The sequence below is a fragment of the Symphalangus syndactylus genome, chromosome 12, assembly GCF_028878055.3.
Source record: "Symphalangus syndactylus isolate Jambi chromosome 12, NHGRI_mSymSyn1-v2.1_pri, whole genome shotgun sequence".
Lineage (NCBI taxonomy): Eukaryota > Metazoa > Chordata > Mammalia > Primates > Hylobatidae > Symphalangus > Symphalangus syndactylus.
The window spans coordinates 6420468-6439828 of record NC_072441.2 but is presented as its reverse complement, the minus strand read 5'-3'; positions in this window follow the sequence as shown (position 1 = coordinate 6439828).

The following is a 19361-nucleotide window of genomic DNA, read 5'->3' as shown; positions in this document are numbered from 1 at the left end:
CCTAATTATTGGTATAAATTACATAAGGCATCTAAACAGTGATAATTTAGAAGACTCAAAGCACTGCTATTCACTTAAATCTGAAGAGGATCTGACTGGACACATGTATCTCTGACAAAAAGTCCGAGTGCCATGTAGATGTTTATGTTGGCTTTCCTTGATTCTCGGCCAGTAACTTCTGTGAGGTCTGATAAGGCAAGCAATGAATTCTCTCTTAGCCTCATCTTCTTCATTTGTAAAATTGTTAAATATTTTGCAGGACTTCTTCATACTCAGACTTTAATTGTGGTTGGCTTAGAACTCTTTCTCTTTCAACATTGTCTTCATTTCTCCACCGTTTTACTAAACCTTAGTCGTGATTGTTGATATGTCCTCAAGTATCATATACGCACCACGTTCCTTGGAGGTGGTAGAGTGTAGTGAGTAGTCAAACAGGTTCTGGGTTTAAATCCTGCATCTTCTACTTCCTAGCTGTGTGATTTGGGTCAGGCTAGTTGCTATCTGAGCCTCATTTTCCTCATCTGATTGTTTTAAAGACAAAATAGTATATAAGACAAAAGAGATAAACAATATGTGAAAATATTCCAGCCTCTGACACATCGAAATTCTCAAGAAATATTTACTGTTCTCAGAACAATATTCTATTCTATTCACAATAACAATTGTTAAAATTTTTATGCCTGTTCTAAGCTAAAATCTCTACAAGTCCAAGGGTTAATCAAGAAACATTAAATGTCCCCCAAATAATTATTTCTATTTAACATACTTTAATTTTAAAACAGTTTTAGGTTCACAGCAAAACTGAGCATTGAAGTGTAAAAGCTTTAAGATAATTTTTTGCCCTTTCAGTATTTAATTTATTTTATTTAGACCTGATTAATTATAAAATTATTTTTCCTTAGCCATGGGAATTCAATATTACGTTATAAAGATATTTCAACTGGAAAGCTTTTTTTTTTTTTTTTTTTTTTTTTTGAGATGGAATCTGGCTCTGTCGCCCAGGCTGGAGTGCAGGGGCACGATTTCGGCTCACTGCAAGCTCCGCCTCCCAGGTTCACCCTGTTCTCCTGCCTCAGCCTCCCTAGTAGCTGGGACTACAGGCGCCTGCCACCATGCCTGGCTAATTTTTCGTATTTTTAGTAGAGACGGTATTTCACCATGTTAGCCAGGATGGTCTCGATCTCCTGACCTCGTGATCCACCCACCTCGGGCTCCCAAAGTTAATTTTTGAATACATTTCAGATTTTGCTCTAGCATATTTAATGAGATATTAATGTTACTATACAATCTAAATTTTGGCATATCATTTTATATCCCTCAGCGTTTAAAAATCCTTTGTCATTATAGCTTGTACTCTCTGTCTTTTAATAGTGAACTTAATCTATTCATACTAAATATGATTTTGACATATATGGATATATTTCTGCATCTTTAATAAAATTTCACTGTATTTTTACTTCTTTACTTTTTTCGTTTGTTTTCTGCTTTTCATTGACTTGATTGCATATTTTTCGGGGGTGTGTTGTTTGTATATTTCCTTTTCTATTTAATCTGTGTCGCTTTTCATTGCTCTTTAGTTATTAAATGTTGAATAAAGTGCATTAGCACTAATGAAGCACAAGGTTGCATTAACAAAGTACAACTTGAATCAATCATCTCCTTCTACCTGAACAATTTAAGGGCTATAGAAAATTTTAGATATGATCATCTCTTCCAGTTTTTATGTTATTGCAACTTGTAAATATAATTATGTATTGTTTTTTAAGTTCCAAGCTAAATAGTCATTATCCCTAATGTTATTATTGCTGTTACTTTGGTTATTGATTATTTAGATACACCAACGTGTTTTCAAGTTTCTGTATAACTCAGTGCCACTTAGATCTCACTCTTTTCTTCTCATTGAAGCTTATGTTTTGGTGCTCTTTGGTATGTAAACTCAATCATTTATTTGAATGTGTGTGTGTGTGTCTGTGGCAGGGTCTCAGGCTTTCACCCAGGCTGCAGTGCTGTGGTGCAATCATGGTTCACTGCAGCCTTGACTTTCTGGGCTCAAGCAGGTCTCCCATCTCAGCCTCCTGGGTAACTGGGACTACAGGCATTTGCCACCACGCCCACCCCAGGATAATTGTTTGTATTTTTAGTAGAAATGAAGTTTCGCCATCTTGTCCAGGATGGTCTTGAACTCTTGAGCTCAAGCAGTCTGCTCTCCCCAGCCTCCCAAAGTGCTGAGATTATAGGCATGAACAACCATGGCTGTCCTGAAAATTATCTTATTTTATATATCTTACTCTTAATAATTTAGAAAGGTTTAAAATAATAGATTGATGGATATTTTCTCTTAGCACTTTGAAGAGTTTAAAATCATAGGTTGATGGAAATTTTCTCTTAGCACTATTGTCTTTTATAATTTCAAGATACTTTCATTTTAAATTATGAGTGGAAAACAGAAATTACCTAAAAGGGCACAATTACTAGACTGACAGTATTATGGGTTGAATTGTGTACCTTCAGCAAATAATGAGGCGGTAATTCCAGTAGCTGTGAATGTGACCCTGTATGGCAATACAGCCTTTGCAGATGACCAAGTCAGGATGAGGTCATTAGGATGGGTCCAATCCAATATGACTCTGTCCTTTGAAAAAGGAGAAATGTGGACACAGGGAAAGATAGGCATACAGAGAAGGCGATGTGAAGACACAGGAAGAATGCCATTGATAAGCCAAGCGATATGGTCTGGCTTAGCTCCCGTAACTCCCATGTGTTGTGGGAGGGATCTGGGGGAGGTAATTGAATCATGGTTGTAGCTTCCATAACTCCCATGTGTTGTGGGAGGGACCTGGTGAGAGATCATTGAATCACGGTGTTTTTTTCCCCATGCTGTTCTTGTGGTGGTGAATGAGTCTCACAAGATCTGTTGGTTTGATAAGGGGTCTCCTCTTTGCTTGGTTCTCATTCTCTCTTGCCTGCCGCCATGTGAAATGAGCCTTTCGTCTTCTGCCATGACTATGAGGCCTTCCCAGCACATGGAACTGTGAGTTCAGTAAACCTCTTTTTCTGTATAAATTACCCAGTCTCTGGTATGTCTTCATGAGCAGCAGGAGAACAGACTAAAACACCAAGAAACACCCAAAGCTGCAAGACATTAGGAGAGAGACTTCTCTGGAAAGCTTTTTCCTTTTGGCTCTCAGAAAGAGCCACCTTTTCAACACCATGATTTTAGACTTCTACCCTCCAGAACTCTGAGACAGTACACTTCTGATTAAGCCACCCACTGTGCGCTGTTTTGTTAGGGCAGTCCCAGGAAAGTACTACAGCTACAAATCGTAAACAGAAACAAGAGCCAGGAGAAACCAGAACCTTCAACCCTCCATGTAGTACTCTATCCTTTCTTTCTGGAGGTTTTCAGAAGGCATTTCAAGGATTCAGCAGGGGGTTGGTAGACCATGCTGGGCCCACTGTGTCCCATTCCTGCCAGATTCCTGCAGGAACTGCACGGTTTACTAGGTTACACTTTCTTTTCTGTTTATGGCTTCTCAGGATGCACACTTGACCCTATGCCCTCTCTTAATCCTGGCAGCCCCCCATATTCTGCCTAAATAAATACCAGTGGACATAATTACCGACATGCCAAAGTCCTCATTATCTCATATTCCATGCAAGAATACGTAGAGAGGCTCTTTATACTGTCATAGATTATACCAGCCGGGTATCCAAGTGATGTCAACAGGGCCCCAGTGTTTTTAGACATTTTAATAAAAATTCCTTTTTAAAAAATCAGATTTTGCTATAAAGTCATGCTTATAATCCCTATGTTCTTTTCTTGACAGTATGTTTTTCCAAAAGAATCCTCAGCCATCCACATAAAAACAGTTTCCATATATGCGAACTGGAAATTTTTATAACTGGTAGAAACAGACTAAAAACTGGACTTTCAAAAAATACAGTTGGCCTTTCATGTGTACGAGCTCCACATTCATAGGTTCAACCAACTATGGATAGAAAATACAGTATTCCCAGATTGGGCAGCCCAAGGATGCAGAGGGCTCAGTTTTAATTTTCCCAGGTTATACAGGACCAATGTTGGAATTTTAGCATTTCTGGATTTTGGCATCCATCAGGGTTCTAGAACTAATCTCTCACGGAGAACGTGGAACCACTGTATATACCAATGGCAAATAAGCAGTGAAAATTTGCTTAACGCCACTAGTCATTAGGAAAATGCAATTAAAACTGCAATGAGATGCTCTATACAGCTACTAGGACGGCTATAATCAAATCACAGAAGACGGAGTACTGATGAGGATATGTAGAAACATCAGTGGTATAGTTGCTTTGGATAACAATAGGGAAGTTTCTTTTAAATTTAAATATACATTTATCACATGACTCAACTATCAATTCCTGGATGTTTACCCAAGAGAAATAAAAGCATATTCATACAGAGACCCATTTGCTAATGTTTATAGCAACTTTATTTGCATGGCCTTAAACTAGAAATAATCCAGAGGCCCATGTATTAGTAAAGGTATAATCAAATGGAACACTAGTTTGCGATAAAAAAAAATACAATATAGACATATGTAACAGCATGAATAAATCTCCAACGCATTAAGTAAACTCAATAAAAAACAATCAAGGCTACATAGTATATGATTCAATTTTTGTGACATTATTTAATAGCCAAAACTGTAGCCACCCAAATCTGAGTGGGGTAGACAGGGGCTAGGTGTCAGGTTGGGGGTGAGGACTGATTACTAAGGGGCACTAGGTAACATAGTACTTTAGGTTGCTGTAACAGAATATCATAGACTGGGTAGTTTATAAACAACCAAAATTTATTTTTCACAGTTTTGGAGACTAGAAGTTCAAATTCAAGTTACTGACAGATTCAGTGCCTGGTAATGACTCACTTCCTGATTCAGAGGTGGCTGTCATTCTTTGGTCTCCTCACATTGTAGAAGGACGGGATATCTCCAGGGTCTCTTATAAAAAGCACTATCTCCTTTGATTAAGTCTCTGTTCTTATGACCTAATCACCCTCCATAGCCTCCAACTCCCAATACCGTTATATTGGGTATTAGATTTCAGCATAAAATTTCAGAAGAATATAAAAATTGAATCTATAGAAGAAGGGAATTTTTAGGATGAAATGTCTCCATTGAAGTGGTTGTTACACTACTGTAAACATTTGTCAAAAATCATCAAAATGAACACTTAGAAAATGCTGTTATATATAATTATCGTTTGGTTGTGTCCCTCCAAAAGGCATGTGTTGGAACATAATCCAATGAACCACTGTTGGGAGGTGGGGCCCAATGGGAGGTGTTTAGGTCATGAAGGCAGAAGCCTTGTGAACAGATTCATGCTGATTTAAAATAACTTAAGGCTGGGAGTTCAATCTCTTGCTGTCTCACCTTCCACCATGAGATGACACAGAAAGAAGGTCCTCACCAGATACTTGCCTTTGCATCTTGGATTTTCCAGTTTCCAGAACCATGAAGAATCTCTACAAATTGCCCAGTCTCTTATATTCCATTATAGCAGCACAGACTGAATGGAACTATACATGCATTGCATTTGAATGAATATTAGTAAGAAATTAAACTTTCACCACAATAAAGGAATCTTTGAATGAGCACTGGGTCCCTCTGAGCAAGGACATGGACAGATGTTATGTAAGAGAAAGGATTGGATCAGAACTTTGAGAGCAGAAAGCATCAAATATTCTACAGCTTGAGCCTTCTGTAATGGTAGCAGTAGGAACTGAAGATTCCTATGTTTTTGTTATCTTACAAGGTGAATTGGACTCCACTAATGGAGGGGCTTAAGATATGAGCAGCCATTTATTTTGTATAAACAGTTGTGCAAAATGAATGTGCCAATAAACCATAACAAAATAAATTGGGAGAGCTTCAAATCTAATCCACCTTTTAGGAAGTCTATGATGGATAGACTTGACCTACAGAATCTAGGCACACTTTTGATAAGCCAATAATTTCCTCTCTATATAGATACCCCTAATTCAGGCTTCAGGGGCTAAAAAGTGTTTCCAGAGTTGCAACAAAATGATCAATACTTGAACAATATAACACACACTACAAGATTCCTTACTTTGAATGTTGAATATGTGTAGATATAGAGATACTAACTGAAGAAATTAAAGTTTGGCAGCTTTTGAAAATGTAGTCATTCAAATATGTAAGGCATTGTTTGATGACACAACCAAAAATAAAGTTTTCATATTTCTTTATTCAGTATTTTACATAATCTAGGGAGATATAAACTTCTGGCTAACAACAAAATAAATGTTCGCTTAAGAAACAAGACTCCCAGACTTAAACATCGTTACAAAAATACATATGTGACCAGCTATGTTTGGTTTCTCCACTGTCTTTTGGTTGCACTCTAATTTTTCCAGCTTGAAGTGTCTTGTCCTTACGCATTTTTAGACATCCAATACAGAGGTAATATTTATTTATTCAGTATTTGTCACTTTGAGAGTACTATGTTTTCTCAGATCTGAATCATCAAGTTGTTCTTGAATATTATACATTTCATTTTCAGGGTAGAATAAACTTTGTACTGATTATATTTGAATTTGTTACTTGAAGTGGAAATTGTAAGTGATAGCAGAAAGCCTGAGTGCTTTGAAATGAGGAATACTGGATAGTGAAATATTGGTTTAAATTCTGGATCTTCCAGTGATAGCTGCCATCAAGGACACAATTTCTTATCATTTTTAGCTTTAAATCACTCAATTTGGACATAGAAATAATAAACACATTTTACAAAGTTATGCTGGTGTGATGAGATCAGCATTCAGTAAAGGGAAGCTGATACGACTGTCAGTCAACGGATTCATCTAGCTATTTACCTACCCTTCTTTTGTTTTCCTCTCTGCAGCCAAAAGATTTAAGTTCAAATTCTGGATTGATGGTTTATTACATCTGTGACTTTTAGCAAGTTATGTACTTTGCAGTCTAAAATTTCACACTTATAAAGTATGATATTAACATTAAAGAGTCTATAAGAATCTAGTTTAGTGCCTGAAATATAGTAGGTGCTCATTTAATGACAGCTACTGCTATTTTAACTTTTAGACATCACTATTACTACAAAACTGGCTTTGATATTTTACCTTTCTAAAATCTATTTTTTTGCTTCCTAAAATGCAGACTGTCCTGCATCCAAACTATATTGGAAATTAAATATTTTAATGGAAAATAAAAATCACACACAGGTCAAGTAAGTTATAGTGGTTTTGAACAAAAGGCATACAATTTCTTTTTAAAAAAATATAAAAAGTATTAAAACTATGTTCAACACGAATATACTTATATGTGTATTATATACATGCTGGAAATATCAGTTTTTAAGGGACTACATAGCAGCTACATGTTTTGATAATTGACATTATTCAGCAAATTTTTCTAATACATGAAGTATGTCAAATGATGAGTTCAGTATAACATTTTTATCTGCATTGCTTTGTTACTTTTGTGCATTACTATTAAATGCATTGTTATATGTTGCTGTAAGTTGTATTATTGCATATTAAAATCATTCTTAGATAAAATAAAAATCAACAAGGTCATTTGCACAGCTCGAGAAAATGTTTTTATCATACAGAGATTACGCATTTTTCTTTTAGCACTTTTTTTTGCATGAAATCAATTATTTCAGGTTTTTATTTTAAAAAAAAAAACAGCTTCCAGGTAAAGTAAATATTTTCACTTTTAGCTACACATGGATATCCTCCATTATTTATGTTGTCATATACTTATCTTAGTAAAAGGTTTGACTAAAAATAACTGCTTATCCAAAGTGTACTTATGTTAAGTGTAGATATATTTTGAGTAAATAAAAAGCAGGTATTTTTTTCAGAGATAATCTTAAAAATGCTTTTTCATGAATCTGGAAGTTAAATAGCTGGAAATGAAATCCAGAAGTAAATGATACCACTTGTAAACATACCTCTGACATTAGGAGTATACAGGAAATTATGACAAGTGTCTGTTATCATAGATAAGTAAGGGTATCCCATGGGTAACTAAAAATGAGCATATTTAATGGGAGCCAAGTTTCGTATTTTTAAAAGACATGGAGAAATTTATTTCATAAGAAAAATCTGTTTAAAATGGAAAATCTTTGTAAAAAAACTACTCTTTTTAAAATCCTTTGCTAATGGCCTTCTTGAACTTTATCTTAATGTATATAAGAATTCTTCAAAAATCACATTATATAATTAATTAAGGATTTTAGAGAAAATTAGAAAGATACTGCAATATGTCAACAATGTTTAAAACTGATGTTAAATAAGTCTGGGCGCAGTGCCTCACTCCTGTAATCCCAGCACTTTTGTAGGCGGGTCACCTGAGGTCAGGAGTTCAAGACCAGCTTGGCCAACATGGTGATACCCCAACTCCACTAAAAATATGCAAATTACCTGTGTGTGGTGGTGGATACCTCTAGTTACAACTACTCTGGGAGGCTGAGGCAGGAGAAGTGCTTGAACCTGGGAGGTGGAGGTTACAGTGAGCCGAGATCGCGCCACTGCACTCCAGCCTGAGAGACAGAGCAAGACTGTTAAAAAAAAAAAAAAAAAGAAAAAAATATCGCTGCTAAATACGTTTCTGGCTATTACTAATTTCTATTTGTGATGGTCTAGTTTGTGCTTTTCTTTTTTAATAAAGACTTGTTTTTTAAAAGAAAGCACAGTGATCTGGATGATGTCTTATGGTAAAGCCTTGGGGTAAACTCCAAAGGGTAAGTATTAGCAGTGTCGATGCCACCTCATTACAGTAACCACAATACCACATTTAAAGTGAAAAAAAAATCAGACTTTTGTGAAGTGTCTTGCAAATTGAAATCCTTTCTATGATGGCAAATAAAACAGGAATTTGGAGCACCAAACTTGCCCCTTCCTCTGCAATAAACTAAACACAAAAGTTTCAAACATGTTTTAGAATGAATTCCTAATTTTATACATCAAATGACCACCCTCTCATCACATTGAATACCTATGGTAAGAAATTAGAATTCTCTCTCTCGTCCTTCCTTGTTAGTGTAGGGTAGAAGGGATTTTTTTTTCTCATCCATCACTAGGTTCATGGCTGAAGCACCTATAACAAAAGACAGTTTAACAACAGAAAAGCGTACATATTTATTTAATGTAAATTTTATGTGACATGTGGACCTTCAGAAATGAAGACCCAAAGAAATGGCGAAATCTATGTATATTTATGCTTAGGTTGGATGGGGAGTAGACAGTCATGAGGAAGCATGATTGAACAGAGGGAGTATGATCTAATGCTAATAAGCTGGGGGAACTTAGCAAGGCCTGTTTGTTCATATTACTTTCTGTGTCCCAGTGTGACATTCCTTGTCTCCAGATATGAGGCACATGAGGCTCTTATCACATACTTCAGAGGAAGATCAGATTTTTTTTTTTTTTTTTTTTGAGACAGTGTCTCCTCTGTCGCCCAGGCTGGAGGGCAGTGGCGTGATCTCCGCTCACTGCAAGCTGCACCTCCCGGGTTCACACCGTTTTCCTGCCTCAGCCTCCCGAGTAGCTGGGACTACAGGCACTGCCACCACACCCGGATAATTTTTTGTATTTTTAGTAGAGACGAGGTTTCACCGTGTTAGCCAGGATGGTCTCGATCTCCTGACCTCGTGATCCACCCACCTCGGCCTCCCAAAGTGCTGGGATTACAGGCGTGAGCCACCGCACCCAGCTGAAGATCAGATTCTTTTACAGCTTGCTTCAGAGAAGAAGGATTGGAGAAGGTCAGAGACCTTTGTCCTTTGTGATTTTCTCAAATGTGAAGGTGCCATCTTCTGGGGTAGCACGTTCTGAACCCAATGCTCTGGGGTAGCGTGTTTTTATTTGTAGAATATCAAGAGAATGGTGTTGCATCTTTCAGAAAACCCAGTCTAGAAAATCTTAGGAATGAAATATACAACCTAATTTTATACATTTTTCTAATTTCTATTTATGGTTAATATTTGAAGAAACATTCCCTCATGCATATATAGTTTTAGTTTAATGTGAGTGGATAAGATACATAATAGTGCTGGTTGCAAAGATTTTGTGTTCCAGAAGAGTTCAATAATATTTTCCTTAAAGGTTGGCTTGTAAGAAGAAAATTTATTTCCAACATTTTAATCTTTGACTCTGCATTAGCCATTTTCAAGTAGATAAATTAATTTTTTTCACTTGAGTTATTTACTGAAAATTCGTGAACTTAATTGCTGAAAAGCTTCAGCTTTTGCTGTTTTTTTTTTCGCTAATCAGTGATTCAGTGATTACTATTTCTTTTCTATTTTCTTTATATGTACTGTAATTTCTCAATGGCATTCAAAAAACCCTGGAAAGCACATTGAAAGTGGAATTATTTGAGCTGGACATATACTTGTGCATTAAAAAATTCTCCAAATATGTCTTTAAAACAATTAAAAATGTCAACTTAGAAACTTAATGTGCCTGGGTCTTAGTCCAGAGGACAGTGGTATCAGCTCAAACAGGAAGATAATGGAAGGGGATTTGAACTTTATGATAAGGACTCCTGGTCAGTTTAAGAAAGACAATGACAGGATCAGAATATACGTTACTGCCTGCTGTGTATATGCAGCAATAGCGGTTATACCTGGTTCTTTGTCTCCAAATCAGAGCACAGGCCCAACAAGAACAATCCTCGGTCCACTTATGAGGGAGTCTTATCCACTCAGTTGGAGGGATGGTTTCCCTGCATATTGCTGCAAACTTCCTGTCACTGCACCAGAGGTTTAGAATTAGCATTGATGACCTTCAAACAGCTTAATTTCCCCAGAGTCATTGAACACAGCTAGTTGGCCCTACTAGGCTGAAAGCCATATGGCATCAATTGTAAATGTTTTGCTACCATTTCCCAACATAACCACCTGCCTGATTTACTGTTTGCTGGATGCTCACCTTGAATGTGACTATGTCCACATAATTTTTTTCTTTAAATTAAGAAATGTAGTTTAAAATTATGATTCATTTTATCCTATTAAGATGTTGAAGGGGGATGCTGAAGAAGATTCACATTGTCAGTTTTGTATAAATCCACTTGTTGGAGAAAAGTGTTGAAATGAAATTAACAAAACCATCATATAAATATAAACGTGTAGATTGTTAAAATTACAGTTTTAGGGAATTTGCAACATAAAGTACAAGGTAAATAAATATCTCATTTTGAACTCACATATTTAGTACAAAATATTGCCCAAAATCCATCCTAGGGCTTGGGGATATTTAGAAAAGAGAAGACCCCCAGAGCTATAAATCATTAAAAAACCAGATAGTTTAACTTCAAAATGGATTTTATTTTTCTTAATCTTGGGTTTCAAGATAAAACCTTGAAGAAAACTGTAGAAGCCTTTACTCTTAGCCATAAAATAGACTCCATTTCCCCCCCTTTCCTACCATGTATACTCCCTTCACATTTATCTAATTGTATGCTGTCGTCTATATGCCTTCTTAGAAGTTGCAGGGGCTAATCTTGAGTCTGACAAAGGAAGCTTGGAGACTCAGCTGCAAAATTCCCAAGATTACTGCAAGGTGGCTGGCTAGTCAACAACCCCGCCATTGTTGAGATGCTGCCAGCTCGTGATTCAGGAGGACTGAGACACAAAATAGCCACCAGAGCCAAACACACAGACACTGTACTCAGCACAATTCTTGCGCGCCTTCCTTATCAATTTTTCCACACTTAAACCCCTACCCTCACCCCCAAAATTGAAGTGGTTGGTTTGAATGGGAATCCGGCCACATCCCCTTTACTAGTTTTGTTTAGTAAAATCCCTTTCTTTCTAGCAGACCTCACTCTTGTGAATTGGACTCTGCAAGTGGTAAGCATTCAGATCTGTATTCAGTTACAACGAAGTGATCTCTCTGCAATGGATACAGAAAAGATAGGTTCAAGGGGAAATATAGGGGAAGAGGGAGCGGGAACTTAAATATTGGGGATAAATGAATTTGGGATAATTAAAAGCAGACATAGAGAAAATTCTGAAGGGAAACTGGTAATAGTGTATATGGAGACATTGTGCTCCTCAATGGAAATGTTGAGGATACAATATTGCTTCCATGCATCTCCCTTTCAGCAATTCAGCCCAGTGACTTGATGCAATGACATCACCCGTTCTCTTCTGAGGAAACAGTTTTAGACATTCAAAGCCCAGTTGTTCAATGTAGCCGAGATTCTTTAATTTCTATTTCAGCTAATTAGTAGCAATACAAACTCTTGCCAAACAAGAAATGTGAATTCTTAAAGATTAAATTTTATTTTCTCTCTATCTAGAGGTAGGAAACCAATCTTTTGGGAGGCACAAATTAGGATGACAGCCAAAATTCATTTATTCATTCCAAAATAAAGCCTTTATGTGTAGCGAATTATTTTTCATAATTCTAGAAAGTGGCATGTTCCAGCAATTATAATTATAAAGTGTACTGTTTTTGGAGGGTAAAATAGTCACATCATTAAGGTCAAAATGATGTTTAAAGGAAAACTATAACTATGCCTTTAGTATATTAAAATTAGATAATATTTTGTACATCTGTCCCTGCAAAATAAAACACTTTTTATATGTTTTCTTTGGCTCACACACAACTAAATTTGATGAGATAAAATATACAAATATTTGACAGGGTCAATTTCCTTTTCAAGTTGGATTTTAATTAATTCAATAAGCATGTATTGATGACCTACTGTATGCAATACATTTGGCTATATTTAGCATATCTGATTTTGCTCTATCATCATGGATCGTGATGTTTGTGACGGGGGATGTTTGCGACTGGAAGCTTTTTTTTCCCATTAGCCAAATAAATAAGTAGGTAAATGCTTAAAGATTTTTTAAAAAATCCACGTGGTGTTATTTTGAGAGGTATAGAATTTATCTAAGCTCCAGTTCCTTCCATTGGAAAAATGAGTATTTAAATGAGGTAATATGTATAAAGGCAATGGCGGCTGGGCACGGTGGCTTGTGCGTGTAATCCCCGCAATTTGGGAGGCCCAGGTGGGACGATCGCTTTAGCCCGGGAGTTCAAGATCAGCCTGGGCAACAGGGAAAGACCCAGTTTCTACAAAATATTTTTAAAGTTAGCTGGGTGCAGTGGCACGTGCCTGTAGTCCCAGCTACTTGGGAGGCTGTGGCAGAAGGATTGCTTAGGCCTGGGAGGTTAAGGTTGCAGTGAGCTGTGATCGCGCTACTGCACTCCAATCTGAACCACAGAGTGAGACCCTGTCTCTAAAAATAAATACAGAAATAAAGACATACATACATACATAAAAAATAAGGCAAAGAGTAGGCCCTCAATAACATGAGCTAATATCAATCTGTATTTCCATAAATTGGTATCATTCTATGTATCCATAGCCTCCAAACCTGTTATAGTCCAGTCTTTGGCTCCTTTTCCTGTGGCTTTAAAAATTTATATTAGATAAGGAAAAGAATCACACTATATACTTACCCTTAACTGTTTTATAGTTATTTTCAGATTTACATTTCCTGTGGTTACCAAATTACAAATGGCTACATGTAAAAACATACCTTTCTGGACAGTTTAGTTTCTCAAAGTTCAGAGCAACTCATATGCACTTACATGTAAAAATTATATAAAATATGCATATGTTAACTTCTCATATATACTTAAAAGATACCTAACAAAATTGAGAGTTCGCAATGGTGTTACACACATATTTGAAGTTGCAAATAGAAAAAAACAGATATCCAGAAATCAGGCTGAGTTTATACCCTAGAGATATTTGCAATTCCTCCATAATAAAGTGACAGAATTTGTGACTTTGAAGCTAAAAATTATGCATAACTGCATTTTACACCATTTTAGCCATCAACAACTTATATTAACAACTAAATTAAGTTATACAGCAAGCCAGAAAAGATCGCAAATTTCTTATGTTCTAGTATTGGAAGAAGAAAGGCATTTTTAGTTTAAAATTTAGTATGTGACACAAAATGGCCAGATGGTGCACACAATCCATTTGTTGCAGGGCTTCTAGTTCTTTCCATGCATTGGAAGAAAACCAGGTGACAAGTTAGGCAGCAGTTTTTATGTAGGACATTTCCAAATTGCATATAATCAGAGAATAAGGATCTAGAAGGTAACTTCCAACTAAAACAAGCCATTCTGACTCAAAGTCACAAGAATTCAGTCTTAATAATCACAAATGCTTTCTGTTCTCAAGCTTAAAAATCTATTCTCTATTTTCTTTGGACTCACAGTGTCTTAGAATTTTTGCACACATAGTCTTACATTTTCCTCTTCACAGAATGGGATTGGCAGAAAAAATGAGAGAACTTTTTGCAGTTAGTGATTTTTTCCAAGATCACAGAGCTAGTCAATACACCATGTGATTCACATAAAACATGAGAATAGCCAGTATGGGGTACCTAGAAATGAGGAGCATTGCAATTATAATACAAACAAAAATTATACCCCATTTTACTAGTTTGAATCATTACCACAATAAACATGGATTCATAAGTTAGGCTGTGATAGAACCAAAAGAAGACATTTATGTGATTTTTTTTTAATGGCATGCATCTGCTCAGGACAGGCTGTACTTTTTAGAGGAACAACTTTATCCTTCAGTAAAAAATTCTGAAGAAGTGTGATATCAAAGCTCAATTAAACTTGATATTTAAAGTCTTTATACCAAAATAATGAATCTATTCATGAACAATACAAGAATGAGATTTGGCAGGAAAGCTATGTCAGTATATCTCATGTCAGTGCCTAGCTAGGATGCTAATTCACAAGAAAAAATATTGTCATTCTCCAATGTCGGACAGTTATTTGAAGCCTGTCTGCTTTTTTTGGTAGAGATATTTTAAATAAGGAACCTGGGGAAAGAGTTACAGATATCTACTGGCATGAAGAGGAAGACCGTTTACTGAATATAATTGAATGGATATTTTTATGAGTATTGGTATTATTTCAATTTTCAATTAAAAAAATAAACTGGTATATGCAAAGTCTTCATGCTGTGGGCCATATTGAAAGATAGTAAATAATTGAAATAAAATGCCGAGATATTGGTGGGGACCCGTCTGCACCTACTAGGGTCTTGATGTTACCTGAGCCCCCTTAGGTATTTTAAATATGTGCCAGAAGACAGTGCTTCTCAGGACATGATTTTTCTATTCCTAAAAATAAGTTACAGGAAAAATAGACAAATGAAGACTAAATGTTTCAAGAGGGAACCCATATAATGGGTTAAATGAGGCATAGGATAGCAGTGTGTGAGGCATTTTGTATTAGAGCTCATTTAAAATACCATCGGTTACATGAGGTTTCAGAAAAAAAGAAAACAGCCTGTGTTCTGCATAAACAACTGTATGCAATGTATTGTAAAACGGGTATGAGGAATTAAGGAAAGAATGCCTTTTCTTCTGGTGTTCATCTTCCTCCTGGTTCCTAGCCAACTACAACAATTTGTTTTATAATCTTGCTTATGGCACCTTCCATGGCAACAGGTGTTTACTCATTTTGACAAATGCCACTTTATTAACAATCGTGGTGTATGCAAAGAGGACTAACAATCCCTCTAGTTATGCAAAGGACAGGCACAGTACCCGCTGGGGATCAGAGCCTACCAACTTTGTGACAGCTCACAGTATATTTTCACTATTGAAGCCAATGGAGTATATATTGAATATACACGTTGTTCAAGGATTGGTCCTGCTTTATGCTTGAGGCTTATTTTATTTTCAATGTGTCCTGATTTATTAAACTAGTTTTATGATGGGCACACCTAAAGAGCATCTGCCTCCTATAGAAGAAATGGCCATGTTATAGTGACAAACTTGGCAATGTAGAAATAAACTTAGAAATGTAGGCAAATATGAGATGATACCTGAACATCATCTCAGCCACACCACAGTTATTGAGATATTGTTTTCTAAGGGTAAGGTCCAAACACTTTATCATATTTTTATATCTTGCATGTAGTAGATAATTTATATACATACCAATCACACACACACACACACACACACACACAGACACTCAATGTCATAGCAATCTAATTAGAAATAAAAGCTTCTAAATTTCAAATAATGTGGAGCAAAACTATAAAATATTGTCTTAAGTTTTACAAATTTTTTAAAAAGATGATTCACAGAATTATGGAGGATATTGATCCAATTGAATAAAACATAAAGCCCTGAATACTTCTCCACTCTTCCATTTTTATAGAAACTAAGAAGCAATTTAAAGATTTCTTTTTTAATGTGAAGAAAAATGTTTTGTTAGATTTTCTGCTAAATGCCATTTAAATAATCAATTTGCCAACATTTAGGGAAATTGAGTATGCCACTTCCCTAAAAAGCTTGTCATTTCTCTTTAGGGTAACGTGTAACAGAGATGCATAGGAAAATTCAGGGTTGTGCTTTGAAATACTATTAGTAGATAGCAAATGGGGGATAGATGGATAAAAATTTATTCTATATATTACTGGGCAATAGTTAAAGGGAATAAAGTATCTCTCTATATACATGGGTCTCAAAATTGGCCTCAAAAATGATACTGAGTTAAAAAACACTAAGTGAAACATGGTGAATATCACATTTCCCTGTGTAAATATAAAAATAGAAAAAATATAACAATCATTGTTGATATATATTTAGGAAAGAAAGGATTAATTGTTTAATATTGAGAGTAGATTAGACACACACATATATTAAGTATATAAGAATTAGCCTTTGGATTTGTTAATTTTTTGTTTTAATCTGCTGTATCTCTATTTACTATTTCATTCATTATTATTTTTGGTTTTTATAATTGCATTTCTTCTGCTTGGGTTTCTTATGTTTTCCCTAATATCTTAAGTTAACTGTTGAATTTATCTGTTTTCAGACTTTATTGCTTTCTTGTATGTTTTAAATATGCTTTCCTATTTCCAAATCTACAAATTTTTCAAAAAAAATTGTTTTTTTCTGACTTTGAACTTCGTTGTGCTTAGAGAAGTATATCTGTCTGATAATTCCTTGGAATTGGCTGATATGTGCATTATGTCTTCCCCACGTGGTTCGGTTTTCTCTGAAGCTCCGTGCGTACCTGAGAACACTGTGTATTCCTTCGTATGATGGGTTTGCTGACTTCTTCATATGTTTTGAGGAAAGCTATTAGAGGCATCGAAGTTGAAATGAGTGTATAATTATCATTGTTTTATGATGTTTTCCATTCTATGTGATGCTTTGTGCCTTAAAGACTTCACTCTATAATATTAATATAGATACACCAGCTTTCCTTTGACTAATATTTAAGCTGCCTAATTTCTTATCCATTGTGTATAAGTTTTCCCATGTTTTTATTTTCATGTGTGATTCTTCGATAGTATAATCCTGGATCTTATCTTTTATTGAATTTAACCTTTAACTAGAAAGTTAATTTATTTACATTTATTAGGATTGCTGTTATATTTGGATTCATTACCATCCTATTTCTTTTTATGTATATTCCTATTTTGCTTCATCGCTTTTACTTTTTATCACTTTTTCTGCATCCTTTACATGAAGTTTTTATTTAAATTCTATTTCCCTCTTTATTCTTTTAATAGCTACCATGAAATTTTAACAGATTTATTTAAAGTCTACATTAATCATTTTCTCTATTCCTTCTTTATATAACATAGGGAGCTTCGAATTATAAAAATCAAATCACCTGCTATTTAGTCTTACTTATTGTCCCATATTTTAATTATATCCTTTCTTCCCAAATTTCATATTTTTGTTATTTCACATACACTCTGTGGTTTATCTACATGCTTTCCACGTTCTTCACTCAACATTTCTTCTTGTATCTCCAGCTTTCCTTTTGTGGTTATTTTCCATCTTGTTGACATATCATCAAAAGTTTGTTGAAGTGTGAATCTATTCACTTTTAGGTTTCCTAAAGGGAGTTTTAGTTTTTCTTTTAGGTTTACTTACATCTTACTTTTGAATTATTTCAAACATGACAAAATATGTGAGAGGAGTACAAATATTAATACTTCCTATATACCTTGCGCCCACATCCTTTACTTGTTTATGTTTTACTGAATGCACTTTATCATTCTCTCTCTCTCTCTCTTTCTTCATCCTCAGTGTTCATTTTATTACCATGTTGACAGGAAGAGTTGTTCTTGATATTAAGTAAGGATTTTAAATCAGCTTATTATCACTGCAAATTTCCAAAAGACAGAAAGAAGGGTAACAGTGTGAATCTCTCTATGGCTTCTAGTAAAAATGGAAATATTGCTTAGATTGGAGGAAGGTCATAGAGCACTCTCAGAAGAAATATGATCGTATTGCCATCATAGAAGCAATACATTTGTCTTTTGTCTCCTTACTTGTTTATATTTTTTCAACTATTTAAATCAAACAATTTGAGGTGAAAGTGCACCACCACTCTCACCTACCAATAACAAGATAGAACACTGGAAATATTATTTCCCAAACATGAGTTTTCATTTTGATGATAGTCAGCTACTAATCTAGATGCTTGATATAAGAGACATTATCTAAGCTCTACCATACCTGTATCAGTAGAATTACTTCCCTATTATACATGAAGATATACAGGCATACCTTGGAGATATTGCAGATTCAGTTCCAGACCACTGCAGTAAAGCAAACATTGCAATAAAATGAGTCATATAAATTTGTTGCTTTTCCAATGCATAAAAAAGTCATGTTTACATTACAATATAAGCAGCTGAGTGTGCAATAGAAGTATGTCTAAAAAACAATGCACATACTTTAATTTTAAAATACTTTCTTGCTAAAATGCTAAGGATTATCTGTTCCTTGATCAAGTTGTGATTTTTCACAGGTAAAGGGTTTGGTCCCAGTGTTGGTGGCAGCTGACCAATCAGGGTGGTGGTTTCTTAAGGTTAATGTGGCTGTGGCAATTTCTTCTAACAAGGCAGCAATGAAGTTTGCCACATTGGTTGATTTTTCCTTTCGTGAAAGATTTTTTTTTTTTTTTGTAGCATGTGATGCTGTTTGATAACTTTTTCCCCACAGTAGAACTTCTTTCAAACCCAAATTCTGCCACTGCTTTATCAATTCAGTTTCTGTAATATTCTAAATTCTTTGTTGTTATTTCAGGAATGTTCACAGCATCATTACCAGGAGTAGATTCTATCTCATGGAACAACTTTCTTTGCTCATCTGTAAGAAACAACTCCTAATGCATTAAAATTCTATCTTGAAACTGCAGCAACTCAGTCACATCTTCAGGCTCCACTTCTAATCCTAGTTGTCTTGCTGTTTCCACCACATCCGCATTTACTTCCACTGAAGAGTTAAACCCCTCAAAGTCATCTGTG